The sequence below is a fragment of the Hemicordylus capensis genome, chromosome 1 (genome assembly GCF_027244095.1).
Source record: "Hemicordylus capensis ecotype Gifberg chromosome 1, rHemCap1.1.pri, whole genome shotgun sequence".
In the NCBI taxonomy this organism is placed as follows: Eukaryota; Metazoa; Chordata; class Lepidosauria; order Squamata; family Cordylidae; genus Hemicordylus; species Hemicordylus capensis.
The window spans coordinates 169,703,740-169,709,862 of record NC_069657.1 but is presented as its reverse complement, the minus strand read 5'-3'; positions in this window follow the sequence as shown (position 1 = coordinate 169,709,862).

The following is a 6,123-nucleotide window of genomic DNA, read 5'->3' as shown; positions in this document are numbered from 1 at the left end:
AGTTGATCCTCATCTGTATCCTCAGGGCATTGTGTCTGTGCCTAGAACACACTATACCCACATGGCCAAAAAAAAAAAAAAGATTGAGAATATAGTTCCCTCCATCTTATTCATCCTACTGAAATCAAACTTGCATGCTGTGCACTCCGTGTGTGTGTGTGTGTGTGTGTGTAAACTCTAAACTGACTGGTGCCTACCCACAGCCTTGATCTCATCTGTTCCCATTACTAATAATGTGGTCACAACAGCAGCCCTGATATGGGAACCAAACACTTAAAGCTATAGCTGCCTCAGCTCACATAAAAGTTACAACAAACTTTGTTAAAGGAAAACTATTATCCTAATTATCCCAAGAGAACTAGTTATCTTGAGTAATGACATTAAGGACACTTAAATGTGTTATTTATGGTATTGATCAAAGAAACTTCAGTGTGTAATTGGGTGTGTGCGTGGAAACAAGCAAGTTTAACTTAAGGAAATTTTAAAACAAATTCCTCAAGCACAATATAATTTACACTGGGATATGAATGATCCATTTATAACAAATGTATTTTCAAGTATTTCAGCTATAAAATTATAAAACTTAGGTTTTGAAGTTGTTCTCACTACAGGCACGAGCAATTCAGATCTTAAAAGCAGACATTTCTCAATCTAAGAGGAAACTCGGGCAAGAGACAGCCACCCTAAGCATCAATATTTTGAAGGTAGGCCTAGGACACGTCATTTTTAAAGCCACAGGATGTGCTGACATTACAGAAGCCATGTACAGTGAACATCCACATCCTAGAATATAAATATGTATGCTTCCAGGCAATAGGGCACTTAGAAGTGGCAATGGCATCTGGCACAGTGAATGGTTGTGAAACTCGAATATCTACATTCGAACACAGAATCAGAAGTACCGCTAAGGAATCAGAAAGGTGGCTCCAAAACTTCTGTCCCAATGAAGGGCCTTTTATACATCAACCCCCAAGAGATAAATCCATAAAATCGAGTGTGCGCCAGAGCTACAGAGCAGAAGGACACACATATAGAACTCCATAAGCACACACTAAGGAACTAAGCCAAACCAACCCCCACGCCAATAAGCCCCAAGGCTGAGGTGTCAAAAGCAGCTCTCCAGCTGCTGTTGGCCTCTACCTCCCACCATCCCTAGCCACAGTGGCCAGACTTGTAGGCCAACAGCTGGAAGGCCACATTTGACACCCCTGCCCTAAGGGCCTCAACAACTCTATTCTGGACACCAACATTCAACTTAAAAAATAAAAATCCTAAGGGTCATATATTCACTTCACTTATCTGTTGCCCAGGTATGTCAATCCCATTATTCATAGCACAGTATGTAGAGCACAATCCTTCTATACAAACCAGCACTAAAATACTAGTGCACTCTGTATAGAACAATTTCTATACAAATAGAAAACCTTAGTAGTTGGCTTCCTTTAAAAACACCCCCTGTTCTTATATGCAGAAAGCAAACCTCATGGCCTAATTGAGAAACAGTTGTGAACCACTGTTTTGTTTATCCAAAAACTAACTGTATCAAAGAATGACTTAAGAATATTGCCAAGTTATTTTACAGCTGTCATGCATGAGACTTCGATAACGCAGTTCCTAAAACCAGCCAATTTGGCTATTCTAGTTATTACTTGGACATTATAGGGATTCCCACTACAAAATCACTGCAGATACAAGAGGCTGGTAAGATCAGCGAGCTTTCTTCCAGTTTCCAATCAGTCCCATGAAGTTTCCAACTGTTATGACTGCAGATATACACATTCAACACTGTAGGTTAACACACACACTTCAGGAATCTGGAGGACTGCGTATGATTTCTTCTAGTTAAGGAAAAAGGTTTCAATTCCTAATCTGGTCATTGCCTGTAATTTGCAGAAACACATGTGAAATACAGGCAGGTTTGGGCAGAATATGTACAGGGTACAAAATCCACCTCTTGGCAATAAATATGCACCATCTTGGTGCACAATCCTGCTCGTATTGAGACTCTGTAAGTACATACAACCCTATTCTGGAACATCAGGTTCCTTACTTGTAACTGTGGTTCTTCTGGTGGTCATCTGTCCCTTCACCCAACTGGGCTTTGCACCTGCATGTAGGCTAGATTGGGAACTTTGCAAGCCTTTCTCCCTTCTTTTTGGCAGTAGCTCCATCCCTTTGCTCTCTGGGGTCACATATCTAGCCCTTTCCTTAGTTTAGGAGTATCCTGCAAGTGCTCGGCAGTGGATGGGCGGGAGTGTGAATCAACAGATGACCACCAGAAGAACCCAGTTACAAGTAAACAATTACCATATTACTTACCTGAGTTGACTTCTCCTTTAACACACATTCCCAGCCCTTTTGGTTTCAGTTGTATTTTTGAAAACATGCAGACAGTATTACAACTCTCTGGTATACAGGGAACAGTGCTTCTATGCCCTAGCATTGACCTTCAAGGCATACACATCATTTGCTTACTCCTTTTATCTAATTGCTTGTAAACCATACAAATCATGCACACTTCCAAGTTCTATAAAACCCAAGTGAATACACATTTGCAACGTTTCATTTGGACCTAGAACCTCAATAGTCATGGTGCAGAATACAGGCTTCATTACTGTAGTTTTGTATTTCACTGCCAAGGTACTATTTCATAATTTTCTAAGTGTCAAATGTCAAACGCAATGTAATTGACTATTTCATAAATATCAGTGCTGTTGAATCTTTGAGTTTGAATACCCATTCAGCCATGATGCTCACTGGATAATATTGGACTAATCCCTTGTCTTAGCCTCATTCACTTGACAGGGTTGTGACAAAATGGGACAATCTACATATACACCACACTGAATAACCATACAATTTTAGTTCCAGGAGTTACATATTTTCCTAATGTTTCTTAGGGTCGAGCTGCACATTACCAACTCTCAATGTAATCTTGTAAAAAGCAGCAATGGAGGGAAGATTTAGATGGCCCACAGAAAGGCAGCTCAATCCTTTCGCCACACAGACTCCCCAAGTGTGATTATTAGCTACCCAGAAATTTGTGGGAACTTTTTTTCTCTTATATCCCCCCCCCCCATGGAAATCAGCAGCTAGGAGAGAATTTTATGTTAGGGAATCAGTTCTGGAGAGACTGTGAAACCTCCTTCCCAGATTCAGATGGAAGGTACTTTTCTTCATGTAAAACACTGCTCCAACAATGGAGCAATGTAATGTACAGTTTGGTCCTTACAAAATTGCATAGCTCCATGCACTTTTAAAGGATAACTCAACAGGCCATGTTAACATGTCAGGGCATGTTTATTCCCCTACAGTAGAATCCAAGTGGTACAAACCACATTTCCCCATTACTGAAGACGACAGCCATTTATTTGCATGGGAGGGAAATGCTTGGAGACCATGTTAGGACAGAGGCAGGTGCTGACACCAGTCCCTGACATAATACAGCCCAGACACCACTAACATGAACGTGACAAATGGGGTGTGCTGCATCTTGTACACAGCAGACACACACACTGTATCCAAGGGGACCTTTCCAATCCAGCATTATCATGATGGGCATAGTATTAGTGCATCATGGTAGTAGCTTTACCAGTCACCTGTGCAGACAGGCAGATGTGGTCCTTCCTCTGCTTAGGAATGTTGAAAGCTACCTTAGAGTTAGGCCATGGGTCCATCTAGCTCAGTACTGTCTACACAGACTAGCAGCAGCTCCTCCAAGGTTGCAGGCAGGAGGCTTTCTCAGCCCTATCTGGAGATGCCAAGGAGGAAACTTGGAAACTCCCACATACAGGCGCTCTTCTCAGGGCAGCCCAGTCCCCTCAGGGGAATATCTCATAGTGCTCACACATGTAGTCTCCCATTCAAATGCAACCAGGGTGGACCCAGCTTAGCCAATGTGACAATTCATGCTTGCTACCACAAGACCAGCTCTCCTCCCCAAACTGTTTCTAAGCAGGAGTTAGTGTTTTAAACCAACCTTACATGGTAGAAGTTTCCACAAAGTAGTATTTCACCTGGGAGCAGCCCCTGCCTCCCCACCCTCTAAGAGCACTTTAAACTCTTTAGGGGAATAGCCTCCTTTGCTGGGGACTGATCTGGAATCGAGAAGGTAGCTGTGGACAAGGGGTCAAAAACCTAGAGGGTAGCATCAAATTTCACTCAAGTCCTTGGTTAGTTTTAAAATAGGTTTGCCCAAGTTTAAATGAGAGCCACCCAAATGCTAACTTACAGGGGACAGAAGGCTTTCCTCATATCCTAATGATACTGATGAAACACTAGCATACTAAATTTCTAGCGTTTATATTCATTCTCAAGTTCATAAATGTTGTACTTCACAAAACACTACCATATTCCATAAAAATCTTATTTTATATAAAAAGGTATTACACTGCAAAAATATCTGTTATGACAAAGCAGAGGCATAAGAGCAGGACAATTTAGATGCCAAACACCCATCAGCAAATTCAATCAAGCAATTTCTGCCTCTAGTGATCAGCTTGATAAAGGCTACCAAAATGTAGTATAGTACGTGAAAAGTTCACGGTGATCTACTGATAACATTTCTCTCCACTCCTCCCAACAGAATGTGAGCTTCAAACTGCTTTATCATTCTATAGCTCTTCATTCTCACATTCCCATTTTGTTTGTTATACGGGCACCCTTCACTTGGCATATGTTTCACAATTCCTTATACTATATCATGTTAGTTAAATTAACTAAAGACAAAACTGTTCCATTTCCCTCCCTTTTGGCACTCAAGTTGTTCCAATCATTTTTTTCTTTTTTGGCAATTTATTTCTGTTCCTGTCAGGTATGAAAATGTATGCAATGTAAGCTACCATTAGTCATTCCACACCTAAACATCTCTTTTCACTTAGCACTTCTTCCACAAAAATCTTTCCTTCTCATACTTTTTCAACTATGGTTGTCTCCTCCCACTTTGGGAGCCATTCTGCTAGAGAAAACGTCTTTTAGACCTGCCCTGTAAGGAAAATTTCCCTTGGATTTTCTGTTAGTGCATGCCATATCTAGACAAGTTACAGCTTCTTTAAGTGCACATATTTGTAGTAAGAATATACAACTGTTAGAAAGCACTGTTTGAAATGCAACTCAAATGTCATGTTGCAACCTATTTAACATCTGCTATGAATTTTTATCTCTTAATTGATCTCACATGGATCTGAAGCAGAATACACAGTTCCATGATGCATAGCAAGTTGCTCCTTTACAGAAGAGTAAAAGAAACCCCAAGTAAACTTAATAGTAACATGGGCTGTTTAGCATGGAATATGTATGTATCCAAGAATTTATCTCTGAAGCATTAATATTTCAGACTTCATAAGGTGCTAAAAAGTTATGTATTCAAATCTTAAAGACAATGGGCAGCATTCAGACAATTCAGTCATTACTAGGCACCATTGAAATCAATGAGACACACCATCATGACTACATTTACATTGCATTAATTTCAATGGTCTACATCCAGTGTTGGGGATGGGGCAGTCTTCAGCAATCCCCACTTCCCTCTGCAGCTACCTGTGTCCCTGTGGATCCTACAACCCTTATGATTCAATTTTTGGGAAACACAGGCAGCTGTAGAGGGAATGAGGAATTGTCAGATGTTCCCTCCATGCACACATGGAAACATTCTCCACAAAACTCTTAAGACTGGGATTAGGCCACTGGGAGTTTTAGTCACTAACTTAGTGTGGATGCTGCCCACTGAATTTTAGTTTTGCAGTTCAGTTCTTATAGAAATGTTATGTACCATTCACATCCTTTTTGCTAAATGTTAACAAGAATAGTGACAGAAGAGGAAGCATTAATTCAGTCTTCAATAGGAGCTTGTACATTAATAGAACGACCACCAGGAACCCAGCATCCAATCCTGTGGTCATTTGTTTCAGTACCAAACAGGACAGGATTGCAGTCATGAGTACTTGAACAGAACTTCATTGAACTATATTTTTTAAAATTAAGTATATATCTGCCAATGTAACAGACAAGGGCAGTATCTTTATTTGGATCTATATCTGAATTGGAACTGGCATCCATTGTATCCTCATATAGTAATGGGTAAAATGCATTTCAAGGCAAAGCTACAGGCTTGTAAGCAAATAC